The following is a 13,274-nucleotide window of genomic DNA, read 5'->3' as shown; positions in this document are numbered from 1 at the left end:
GAATATGACAGATGAACTCAAATCCTGTCTCTGATCCTCATTTGCAATGTTACCTTAGAGAAAATATTTAAATTTCTTTGAGTCCTTATTTTCTAAGTTTTACTTAAAGCTATTAATAATGAAATTGTGTCTGTAACAGGCTTATCACTCAACACAGAGAAGTAATAATGGTAATGATGATCCTGGTTATGATGGTGTTACCTTCATACATTCAAACTCATTAAAACCCTCAAATTACATCTGTTAAAAATACTATCTCCATTTCCCAGATGGGAAAACTGAAGCTCAAAGTTATTATTCTCAAGATCACTTAGACAATCCAAAATTTGAATTATTAAGTCCAGTTAAAGGCCTATTCTTTGGATCTTGCCACATTGCCTCTTTGGTAGAACCAATTAGACTTGCAGTTAAAAGCCTAAACTAGTCATTCTCAACTACAAGTGTATCACTCTGAAGTGACATTTAAGTCATATTTATGCATGAACATCCTAAGTTGGACCTTTAAAAAGAAGGAAGGGAGGGAAGGAGGGAGAGAGAGAGGAAGGAAGCAAAGAAGGAAGGAAGGAAGGAAGGAAAGAAGGAAGGCAGGAAGGAAAGAAGAAAGAAAAAAAGGGAAATAACTCCTCCAGAATCTATATTTGAGGAATATATACTTGCTCATTTCTGAAAGAAGGGGAAGGTAGGTGAGAGAGAGATGGGGGGGATATATGAACACATGAATTGTCTTAAAGTTTCAAGCCCTGCCTGGCTCTGCTTACCTCTTTCAAGCAGCAAATGCAAGATAAAGTTTGCAGAATGTAGATGCCTGTATTTTAAAAATTTTAAAAAACAACTCTGTCCATGTCTTTTCATTGCCACCATTATATCAGGCATAGACTAATCAAATTAGCAACTCCTTCTTCCTTGGAGTGGGAGTAGGGAGACAAAAGTCTGGCCACAAGAGGGGCCAAGTCACTTCTACATTTGACAGTGCCAGAAAGACCTTGAAAATACACCTTAAAAATTATTGTATGTATTCTGCTACCTGAGTGGTTAACCCTTTGACAGGTGCTCTCTAGAGATGAGAGTGATTTATGTTATAATTCAGTTGCAGGAAATAGTTGCCTTCAAACTCCAAAAACTAGAGATGGAATTGACATTTTTCTTTGTAAATCCCAGATATCTAGGTCATGATTGCTAACTGATAAATAACTGACCCCTAATGGGCTATAGTAATTAATTACAAGATCTTGAAAAATCTGTATTTGTGTAGTCCATGATTGGCAGACTGAATAAATAAATATTATGTATCCTGCACATATTTGTTAGAAGTTTTTAAGAGCTTAGAGATGTGGCTTGATTAGGAAAATAGATGTGGATTTAAAACAATTCAGAATGCTTATAGAATTACACATTTTCTCAGTTAACTTATATGAGAATTACTAACAACAGCATCATGAGGGAATCTTCATCGTTCAGAATTTGGTGTGAATAGTAGACTTCTAGGCTGGAGCTCAGTTCTTGACTCTATTATGACCTTCCTGATAGCTTTCTGGGGATGATGCTCCTTTCTTGGTTATATGATCTTTACTCTTATATTTGGACTTCCTGCCTAAGTGGATACAAGTTACATGAAAAAATTAATTTTAAAAATATAATATTTTCTCCAAATACCACAAAGTATCCATAGAAATAATCAGAGAGTAGATGTGAGTACAACATTCATCGAACTCTAGGAATTTACAGCTGGTGATTGTGTTCTCTATACAAATTTTACAAAAGCGTTGAAGCTTTTGATTCAGTCATATTAAGAATACACAGGCAGCTTTTCCATTTAAAGTAATATGGTTATATTTTTAGAAGAGTTAAAAAACTTGCTATTAATTGTAGTATTTCAAAACCTTATTTGCGCCATCTCTCTCCCAGCTCATTAGCTCATGTGACTAGCACCTAGTATAAAGAAAACAAATTGTTTACTTTTTTATTCCTTTTTTTTTTTTAGAGAGAGAGTGAGTGAGCAGTAGGGGAGGGGCAGAAGGAGAGAGAGAATCTTAAGCAGGCTCCATGCTCAGTGCGGAGCCCAATGCAGGGTTCAATTTCATGACTCAGAGATCATGACCTGAGCGACAATCAAGAGTCAGATGCTTAACCAACTGAGCCACTAACCAACATAAAATTTCCATATGTTAACATTAATCTGAGTTCAAGGATAGAAAATAATAAAATTCCTAACTACTCTATTGGGTTCTATTTTACAAATCTGTGGTCCAGTGACTACTAAAGCATGAAGAAACTGTTCAATATATTTGTCTTGAGTTTTATTTATTTAAAATTCACTTATTCACAATAATTAAAAAAACTACCAAAAAAATAGAAGTCCAGGACTCAGTTGGATTCATAGGTGAACTCTACCAAACATTTAAAAAGGAATTAATACTTATTCTCCTCAAACTACCCTAAAAAATAGGAGAGGAAGGAAAGTTTCCAAATACATTCTACAAGGCCAGCATTACCCTGATAACAAAACCAGATGAAGACACCACAAAAAAGAAAAATACAGGCCAATATTTCTGAGGTACATAGATGCAAAAATTCTCTACACAATATTGGCAAATCACATTCAACAGTGCATTAAAAGAATCATTTACTATAATCAAGTAGGATTTACTCTGGGGATCAAGGATGGTTTAATTTTCACAGATCAATCAATGTGATATACCACACACACAAAAAAAGATAAGCATCATATGATCTTCTCAATACATGCAGAAAAAACATTTGACAAAATTCAGTATCTGTTCATAAAAACTCTCAACAAAGTGGGCTTAAAGGCAACATATCTCAACATGATAAAGTCTATATATGAAAAACTGACAGCTGACATCATATTCAGTAGTGAAAAATTGAGTTTTCCTTTAAGATTAAGATTAAGAACAAGAACAATAAGTCCTATCCATAGCAATCAGAAGAAGAAGAAATAAGAGACATCCATACTGGTAAGGAAGAAATTAAACTGTCACTATTTACAGATGACAGGATACTACTCCTGGAAAACCCTAAGGGTTCTACCAAAAAACTATTAGAAGAAATAAATGAATTCAGCAAAGTTGTGGGATACAAAATTAATATCCAGAAATTGGTAGCATTTCTACATGTTAATAATGAAGTAGCAGAAAGAGGAAATAAGAAAACAATTCCATTTACAATTGCACCAAAAAAAGTATAATACCTAGGAATAAACTTAAACAAGGAGATAAAAGACTGGTACTCTGAACTATAAAACACTGATGAAAGAAATTGAAGATGACACAAACAAATGGAAAGATGTCTCATGCTCATAGATGGAAAAATTAATATTGTTGAAATGTCCATACTACCCAAAGCAATCTTTAGATTTAATGCAATCTCTATCAAAGAGATTGAACAGAGAAAGAAGAACAAAGCAGGAGGTATTAAAATTCCAGATTTCGGGTGCCTGGGTGGCTCAGTTGGTTAAGCGACTGCCTTCGGCTCAGGTCATGGTCCCGGGGTCCTGGGATCGAGTCCCGCATCGGGCTCCCTGCTCTGCGGGGAGCCTGCTTCTCCCTCTCCCACTCCCCCTGCTTGTGTTCCCTCTCTCGCTGTGTCTCTCTCTGTCAAATAAATAAATAAAATTAAAAAAAAAATTCCAGATTTCAAGTTCTAATACAAAGCTGTAGTAATTAAAACAGTAAGGTACTGGTGCAGAAATAGATACATAGATCACTGGAATGGAATAGAGAACCCGGAGATGAACACTGATTTACATGATCAATTAATCTATGAGAAAGAAGGCAAGAATATACAATGGGGACAAGACCATCTTGTCAATAAATGGTGCTGGAAAAACTGGGCAGCTACATGCAAAAGAATGAAATTGGACCACTTTCTAACAGCATACATTAAAAAAAATGGATTGAAGACCTAAATGTGAGACTTGAAACCATAAAAATCCCAAAAAAGTGAGCCCAGGCAGTAATTTCTCTGACATTAGCCACAACGTTTTTCTAGATATGTCTCCTCATGCAAGGGAAGCAAAAGTAAAAATAAACTCCTGGGATTACATCAGAATAAAAAGCTTTTGCACAGTGAGGGAAACCATCAATGAATCAAAAAAGCAACCTACTGAATGGGAGAAGATATTTGCAAATGATATTTTGCAAATGATATAGTTGATCGGGTGTTAATATCCAAAATATATAAAGCACTTCTACAACTCAACACCAAAATAAACAGTTTGACTAAAAATTGGTAGAGGACCTCAATCGACATTTTTTGTAAAGAAGACATACAAATGGCCAACAAGCACATGAAAAGATGTTCAGCATCACTAATCATCAGGGGAATGCAAATCAAAACCATGATGAGACATCACCTCACACCTGTTAGAATGGCTATGACCAAAAAGACAAGTGGTAACAAGTGTTGGTGAGGATGTGGAGAAAAAGGAACCCTTGTACACTGTTGGTGGGAATATAGATTGGTGCAGCCACTGTGAAAAACAGTATGGTTCCTCAAAAAATTAAAAATAGAAATACCATATAATCCAATATTCCACTAATGGGTATTTACCCAAAGACAACAAAAATACTAATTCAAAAAGATATATGCATCCTATGTTTATTGTAGCATTATTTACAATAGCCAAGATATGAAAGCACGTAAGTGTCCATCAATAGATGAATGGGAAAAGAAGATGTGATACACACACACACACACACACACACAGGAATATTATGCAGCCATAAAAAGGGTTGAGACAACCTGGATGCACCTCGAAGGTATTATGCCAAGTGAAATAAGTCAGACTGAGAAAGACAAATACCATATGACTTCACTCATATGTGGAACCTAAAAAAAAAAAAAAAAATCAAATGAACAAAAAACAGAATCCAACCTATAAATAAAAAGAACAAACTGTATGCCAGAGAATGGGGGAGGGAAGACAGACAAAATGGGTGATGGGGAGTGGGAGATACAGGCCTCCAATTATGGAATGAATAAGTCATGGGAATAAAAGGCAAAGCATAGGGAATATAGTCAATGATATTGTAATAGCATGGTATGGTGACAGATGCTGGCTATGCTTGTGGTGAGCATAACATAATATAGAGAGAAATTCTGTCACTATCTTGTACACTTGAAACTAATGTAACATTGTGTGTCAACTATACTCAAATAAAAAAATAAAAATGAATGAAATAAAATAAAATCTACTGATTCAGTGCCTTAAGTCACTGAGAAACAGCTAGAGCTATAGTCACTACCAAGAACTCATAGCCATGGGGCGCCTGGGTGGCTCAGTCATTAAGCATCTGCCTTTGGCTCAGGTCATGATCCCAGGTTCCTGGGATGGAGCCCTGCATCCAGCTCCCTGCCTGGCGGGAAGCCTGCTTCTTCCTCTCCCACTCCCCCTGCTTGTGTTCCCTCTCTTGCTGTGTCTCTCTCTGTCAAATAAATAAAATATTAAAAAAAAAAAAAAGAACTCATAGCCATTAGAAATTGGGGGACCATTGAAATAACTAGACTCTGAGTTTAATACAACCAAGTCAATGTGATTTACTCATGCCATAAAGAACATGGATTGTTTTTGTCTTGAAAGGGTGAAGGAAATTCATTCAGGATTTTTTTTTGTTTGCATTAAAATGGCTTTAGAGTAAGCAAACTGGAAGTTCTTCTAAATTATTTATGTTTTTAGCCCTAAAGCTAAGAAGATAAGTTGTTAGAATTTTTTATTTTTGTGTAAGTAGTTTCACAGCTTGTCTTCCCATGTTTATAAGCCTAGATGGGTGAATCTGGTTTCTTATCTGTTTAAGTAAAATATAAATTACACTGAGAAAGGTGTTCATTTCCTGAAATATTACGTTACTGATTAACCACACCATATAATTACTTCATGCCACCACACTCCTGAGATCTTCTAGAACAATTCTGATTTCCTATAGATGCATTCTTTCAAAATGGGACATTTATTAACTACATACTTATTCTTTAAGTTCCTTCAATAGATATCTTTATTTTTTCAGCCTAGTTTAATGTTAAATCATAGTTCAAAATGTTTTTATTAAACTGAACCATTACTAAAGGTGATTTGATTTTTGTACTTGCATTGAGATAAATCCACAAGTCAGGAAAAAGAATTCTTTTTAAGACCAACAGACAAAAGATTCTGATTTGTGTTTCAGAAAGTATGGCCACTATAACCAGAGTGTACCAACAGGGTTATGAGAGAACAGAAATTCTCAGAGAAAACTAAAGCTAGGAGCTATTGGAAAGTGTTCTTAAAATTTATGTGCTCAGGACAGATAAATTCAACTGACAGAGTAAGACAGAGTGATATGTACAATGATTCTAACAGAATGTTTCCACCATCAAACCCAGGTATCACATACATCAGATGTTCAATATATGTTAGATGTATGAAAATCTGCAATGTGTTAAAACTAAAGCCAATATCATCATAAAATGTTTAGAGGATGGATCAATAAAATCCATGAGAGGATGATTAAAAAAATTCAGGATAGAGCATGGGAGATAGGCAGCACAATTTCATAACTGCTTTTAAGATTACATGTGCTTATTACAGAGATTTTTGTTCTCTGTGATGAATGAAGAAGAAATATGGCATATGGAACATATGCATTATCTCTACTCCCTCCTGAAACATTATTAATTTGGTTATACAAGAATACACCCAGAAACAACAATAAGCAGGAGAGGAGAGATCACAGTGGAGGAGTGTCATCGATAAAATGATGGGAAGTGGAAATTAAATAACCAAGTGCTAAGGACTTAGCAGAGCAGAGGAATTGGAAGTCTAAATGCCAGGAGAAGGTGAAGCAAGTGTGAAGAGAGCAGATGAAAAGTCCTAGATCCCCCACATGCTCAGAGGTTACAGACCTCATGTGCCTTTGAATGCTGGTGAATGCTGAGATTGAAGATGGAGTATTGTTTCAAAGTCTGTAGAAAAAGTAATTAGATTATATGTAAGTGATGAATCACTAAATTCTACTCCAGAAACCAGTATTACCCTATATGTTAACTAACTAGAAGTTAAATAAAAACTTGAAACAAACAAAAAAAAGTACATAGAAGCCCAGATCTGTTCACCGATCTAAAATGGTGATAGGAGCTTTATTCTCTATAGAAATGAAATTAGGAAGGTTATGTAGTCTAAGACACCAGATGCAATAAAGGGAAAGGACCATCTTGAATGCAGGGAAAGAGAACTGACTGTGAATCTCTCCTGGCTGCCCACTCTGCCCCCCGCCACACTTTGCCCTTAGGCAGCCCACCATCAGAACTTTGCAGTAAGGCATATAATTTCAATCTCCTCCTATCTTCTCAAATCCAAGATTGGAAAATTATTCTCTAGAGAAATGGGCACAATGAAGCCACCACAACATGTATCACTCTAAAATACTTTATTTTTTTATTATGTTATGTTAGTCACCATACAGTACATCATTAGTTTTTGATATAGTGTTCCATGATTCATTGTTTTCATATAACACCTGGTGCTCCATGCAATACGAGCCCTCCTTAATACCCATCACCGGGCTAACCCATCCCCCACCCCCTCCCCTCTAAAACCCTCAGTTTGTTTCTCGGAGTCCATAGTCTCTCACGGTTTGTCTCCCGCTCTGATTCCCCCCCTTCGTTTTTCCCTTTCTTCTCCTAATGTCCTTCATGCTATTCCTTATGTTCCACAAATAAGTGAAACCATATGATAATTGACTTTCTCTCCTTGACTTATTTCACTTAGCATCATCTCCTCCAGTCCCATCCATGTTGATGTAAAAGTTGGGTATTCATCCTTTCTGATGGCTGAGTAATATTCCATTGTATATATGGACCACATCTTTATCTATTCGTCTGTTGAAGGGCATCTCAGCTCTTTCCACAGTTTGGCTATTGTGGACATTGCTGCTGTGAACATTGGGGTGCATAGGGCCCTTCTTTTCACTACATCTGTGTCTTTGGGGTAAATGCCCAGAAGTGCAATTGCTGGGTCATAGGGTAGTTCTATTTTTAACTTTTTGAGGAAACTCCACGCTGTTTTCCAAAGTGGCTGTACCAAGTTGCATTCCCACCAACAGTGTAAGAGGGTTCCCCTTTCTCCACAACCTCTCCAACATTTGTTATTTCTTGCCTTGTCAATTTTTGCCATTCTAACTGGTGTAAGGTGGTATCTCAATGTGGTTTTGATTTGAATTTCCCTGATGGCTACTATAAAATACTTTAAATGGGTTTTAAAATATTATGATTTGTATCAAAATATTAAGGGTTACTTATAATCCCTCCTGGGGAGCTGATGGAGTAAAGGACAATTATTTTTGGTCCGAAGGCTTGTAGTGATTTTTAAAGTCAAAACTGAAAATTCTAAACATAAAAGTCTCTAAATTGTATATTTGTAATCTTGAAACATTCTTAGGCACAACTGTAAACATTCTGACATTAGTTTTAACGAAAAGTAAATCAGCCACAAAATAACGGACACTGGTCCAATATTGGTATAGAAGGAGCTATATTTGGAGATGGAATTAGAAAGTAGGTCTAACTGGTAACATTCCCTTAAGCCAAAAAGCAGACCTTGAATTTACAATCTACTTATTCACACATGCATAGAAATATTACCTGGGCCCCATGAGGACATAAGCAACAGCCAAGTTTCATTTTAAAAAAAATCTCAAGTTTCCCCTTCAGTTCTTAAAATATTGGCAGACACTGAAAGTCTATTTTTGGAATTAAACATAAATAATTATTTTTAGGCATGGAACCAAAAACTCATGTCTTCAGATTCAGCAGTTTCCAAAATTGGTTTATGGACTTTTCTGCTGGGTCCTATAGCTCATATTCCAGAGCTGAGGTACATACATAAACTTAAAATATGGGAATCTCTTTTAGCTTTTTAATGAATCAGGATGGGGATTGAGAAAGAGAACAAGAATTTAGAATGGAGACGCTTTTTTTGTTGTTAGATTGGATGTGAGAACAGAGTTTTTTTCTCCTAATGAGAAATTCATTGGTCAGTTTTATATTTTATTTTCATGACAAATGCCTCCTAATCATAAGAAATCATGCAGGTCTTTAACAAAGGAATAAAACGTGAGGAAAGATTTTTAAAGGCAATAATTAGCCTGTCTGAAATCTTTATAAATTCTTTATAATTTATGTAAAGTAACTAAAAATTATGGAATTGGTATTTTAAGGATCCTAAATGATATTAAATAGTCTTAACCTTCTTACCAGGCTGTGATTATTCCAATTGACTAGTTTACAGTGGGAAATGGGAACTATATTGCATTTGACATGAATTTCAGTGGTAATCTAAAAGTACCCTTCTTTGAACAGCAGTTATTTACAGGTGATCATATTAAAAAGAACTGTATTTAGATAGAGTGAAAAATTATCATAGAAGTGTTATCAATAGGGCGCCTGGGTGGCTCAGTTGGTTAAGCAACTGCCTTCGGCTCAGGTCATGATCCTGGAGTCCCTGGATCGAGTCCCGCATCGGGCTCCCTGCTTGGCAGGGAGCCTGCTTCTCCCTCTCCCGCTCCCCCCTCTTGTGCTCTCTCTCTCTCTCTCACTCTCTCTCTCAAATAAATAAATAAAATCTTTAAAAAAAAAAAAAAAAAAAGAAGTGTTATCAATAATGACAAATACATAATGCATGGGACTTAAATCAGAACCTGTGATTTAACTTTTAAGTTTCTGTGGTGTAGCTTTCATTTCTTATCTTTATCAGTGAAAATAAGAGAAATATTATTTATCTATACCACAAAAGGTACACCTATTGTGTCTGAATGTGATTAATATTCCTGGTCTAAAGTAAAATCACATAGTTGGATCTTACATGAACAAAAACCATCAAAATGTGCAAAAATAGTTGGATTTGCAAGAGTAGTTGGCAGCAATGAGTAAATTAGCCATTGAATCAGTCAGTAGTAATCTATAAGGTATTTAAATAATTCATTTAAACTAGTAAATAGAAGATTCCTTTAAGAAAGCTATAGAAGACAGTGTGTTTCATCCTTCTGGTCTTCATGTATTAATGCTTCATATTGTAAATACTGGTGTGTTCTTGACTTCTCAAGTTTCTCAAAATATAAAGTTTTTGTGACTTACGTAATTTGAAGAGATAATATTTTACTTATCTATGGAAATATACTTATTGGTTAAGTATGCAAGTCAATTTGGCATTCCAGAGACTTTCTAACTAGATATTACAGAAAACCAAAGAGGTAAAAAAAAATTAGTAATTAATATCAGGTGGTGGTCCTTATCCCCAGATAGATTGCCTTTAGCAATGATTTCTTTTCAAAACTTGGATGGTAGAGACAAATGTTTCTAAAAATGACTGGCATTTTCATCAAACAAGTAGCACTGTTTAAAAGTGCTATTTAGGGGGCTCCAGGGTAGCTCATTCGGTTAAGTGTCCGACTCTTGATTTCAGCTCAAGTCATGAGCTCAGGGTCATGGGATTGAGCCCCATGTTGGGCTCTACACTCAGTGGAGAGTCTGCTTGAAATTCTTTCTCTTACCCCCTCCCTATGCCCCTCCCCCTGCATGCACATGCATTCTCTCTCTCTCTAAAATAAATAAATAAATCTTTTTTTTTTAAAAAAAGGCATTATATTTAGCATCAAACTAGGCATTTACATGTTTTTTTTAAAGATTTTACTTATTTATTTGAGAGAGAGTGAGAGAGAGAAAGCACAAGAAGGGGAAGGGTCACAGAGAGAAGCAGACTGCCCGGAAAGTGGGGAGCCCAACACAGGACTCAATCCTGGCACTCCGGGATCATGACCTGAGCCCAAGGCAGACACTTAACCTACTGAGCCACCCAGGCACTCCCATTTTTATATTTTTATGTTTGATTTGAACATTATTAAATTTATAGAATCCACACCACTCTTGGATATGTTTTCTAAAAATTCTGCTGATGACTCAGAGAAGGCTTTCTAGAGTAACTTCTTTTTTTGTGATCTACTACTCTTAAATATCTTACTTTCAGCTTTATAGATCAAGCAATCAATTGCAGTTATATTCAAAGGTTATCCAGTACAAGAAGTCTAACTTGACATGCTCAAATTCACAAGATATAGATAATTAAACCAAATTCCAGTGTATTTATAAAAGCTTTCTGGTGACCTGAGCTGTAGTGTCTGTTTCACTGGAAATCAGGGTATCTGAGGAGTTAACATTTTAGACTGCACTTTTTAGCTGAGCTTGGACTGGAAAAAAGTGAGATAGGTTTAAGGTTTATTCATCTGGACAATGAGGAGGACTAAAGAATCATCTACATTTCATCATAGAGAATGACTCTCTATTGATGAATATTTTTGCCACCGAAATAAATGATTCCCTACCTGAACAAAACTGGTAAATACTGCCATTTTTCTCTTCCTTTTTCTTCTGGTTGAACAACATTCATTCAATAACTAGTTAAATGTGTTAATTCAATGAGTTAAATTCAAAATAGTTAAATTCAATAACTAATTAAGTAACTTAAAATGTGATGTCCAAGGTAGACAAGGCTGCTGTCTTTGAACAGTTAACATACTAGTTAGAGATAAAAGAGGTAATAGATTACTATCAGGCGGTGATGAATGTTATGTAGGAATAAATATGATGATGATGATGATGATATGACCAATGGATTGCAATAGGTCAGGGAAGGCATCTCTGCAGATGTGCCCTTAAGGCTAAGATCTGGAGGATGGGAGGATCCAGATGTGAATATCTGGGGGAAGGAATTCCAGAGTAAAGGAACAACAAAACACAGGTGCATGTCAGAAAAGGAAACATTTGGGTGAGAAATACTCATTCCTGACTCTCCAAATGTGATCATTGAGTTATGTCAACACAAATATTTCTGACTGCCTGCTTGTGAGTTAAATTTAAATCAGGTATAAACCCCAAAAGACAGGGTCTTAGTCATTTCTGTGTCCCCCAGTCCCTAGAAGAGAGTCTGCTGTGGATTTGGGATTTGAAACTTAAAACATATTATTGAAGTGACAGGAACAGTCACATATCAAAGTCATTCCTTGACATAATTCAGTAGCAATATCCTTTCACAAAGGGGGCACGTTGGTGGCACAGTTGGTTAAGCATCTGACTCTTGGTTTCAGGTCAGGTGGTGATCTCAGGGTCATGAGATTGAGCCCCACGTTGGGTTTCAGGCTCAGCGTGGAGTCTGCTTAAGATTCTCTCTCCCTCTTCCTTTGCCCCTCCCTCTTGTGCTCTCTCTCTCTAAAATAAATGAATAAATCTTTAAAAAAATCCTTTTACAAAATTACATAAGGAGCCAATCTAGTGGGCCCATTCAATGGATGACTGACACTTGATTTTGACACTGATATATACTCTTTAAACTCAGGGGGAAAGTCCCCATTATTCAAATGAACCCCAAGTAATCAGATAGCTAATGGAAGCCAGTGCCCATTTCTTCCTTAAAACAGTTCTCAAAAATTTCTAAAGACCCACCTCTTCACAATTCCAGTAGTTTCTTTTCTGTTTTCAGGTGAAACAGGTGGTTCTCTGATATCATTTACAGAGGTGTGAATTAAGACCATTGTTATAAAAAAAGAAAAAAGTTACCATTAAGTACAAAAATTCTCCTGGGGATGGTTCCATTTTAAGTAAGCAGTTAATCTAAATAATACTTTTTGGTTGGAAACCTAGGGAGTTCCCCAGGGTGAAATTCGAATCTGGCGCTGAAAGGAGAGACCAAAGAAAGAGGTAGGCCACTCTGCATTGGTAGATGGCAGTTTTAATAAGCAAGGAAACTTACTTACAAGGCTTGTCTTAGGTGGCTGCAAGATGAGTAACTCTCCACCCCCACTCACCTGATTCTTAAAAGTTGATATAGAGGCCTTAATGGGGTCCAGGGGTTCAGTCGTGTTTACCATCCAGGTGGTCTCAGCAACACATTGCTATCTCAAGATTGTATCCTTGAAGTGGCTCCAGCTATGGGAACAGTGGGCAGAGTATACATTCCAAGGACAGGAGAGGGGGTGAGGAGCTTTTAATTGCCTGAATCTGGCTCTTGGGTCAACCAGTGGTCATGTCCTCTCAATAATCTCTTCCAGGATGCCTGGGTGGCTCAGTCGGTTGAGCATCCAGACTCTTGATCTCAGCTCAGGTCATGATCTCAGGTGGTGAGACTGAGCTGCAGGTTGGGCTCCACACTCAGCAGGGAGTCTGCTTGAGATCCTCACCCTCTTGCTCTCCCTCTGCCGCTTACAGGCATACTCTCTCTCTAACAAATAGTA

The sequence above is a fragment of the Neomonachus schauinslandi genome, chromosome 13 (assembly GCF_002201575.2).
Source record: "Neomonachus schauinslandi chromosome 13, ASM220157v2, whole genome shotgun sequence".
Taxonomy (NCBI): Eukaryota; Metazoa; Chordata; class Mammalia; order Carnivora; family Phocidae; genus Neomonachus; species Neomonachus schauinslandi.
This window is presented reverse-complemented; position numbering follows the sequence as displayed.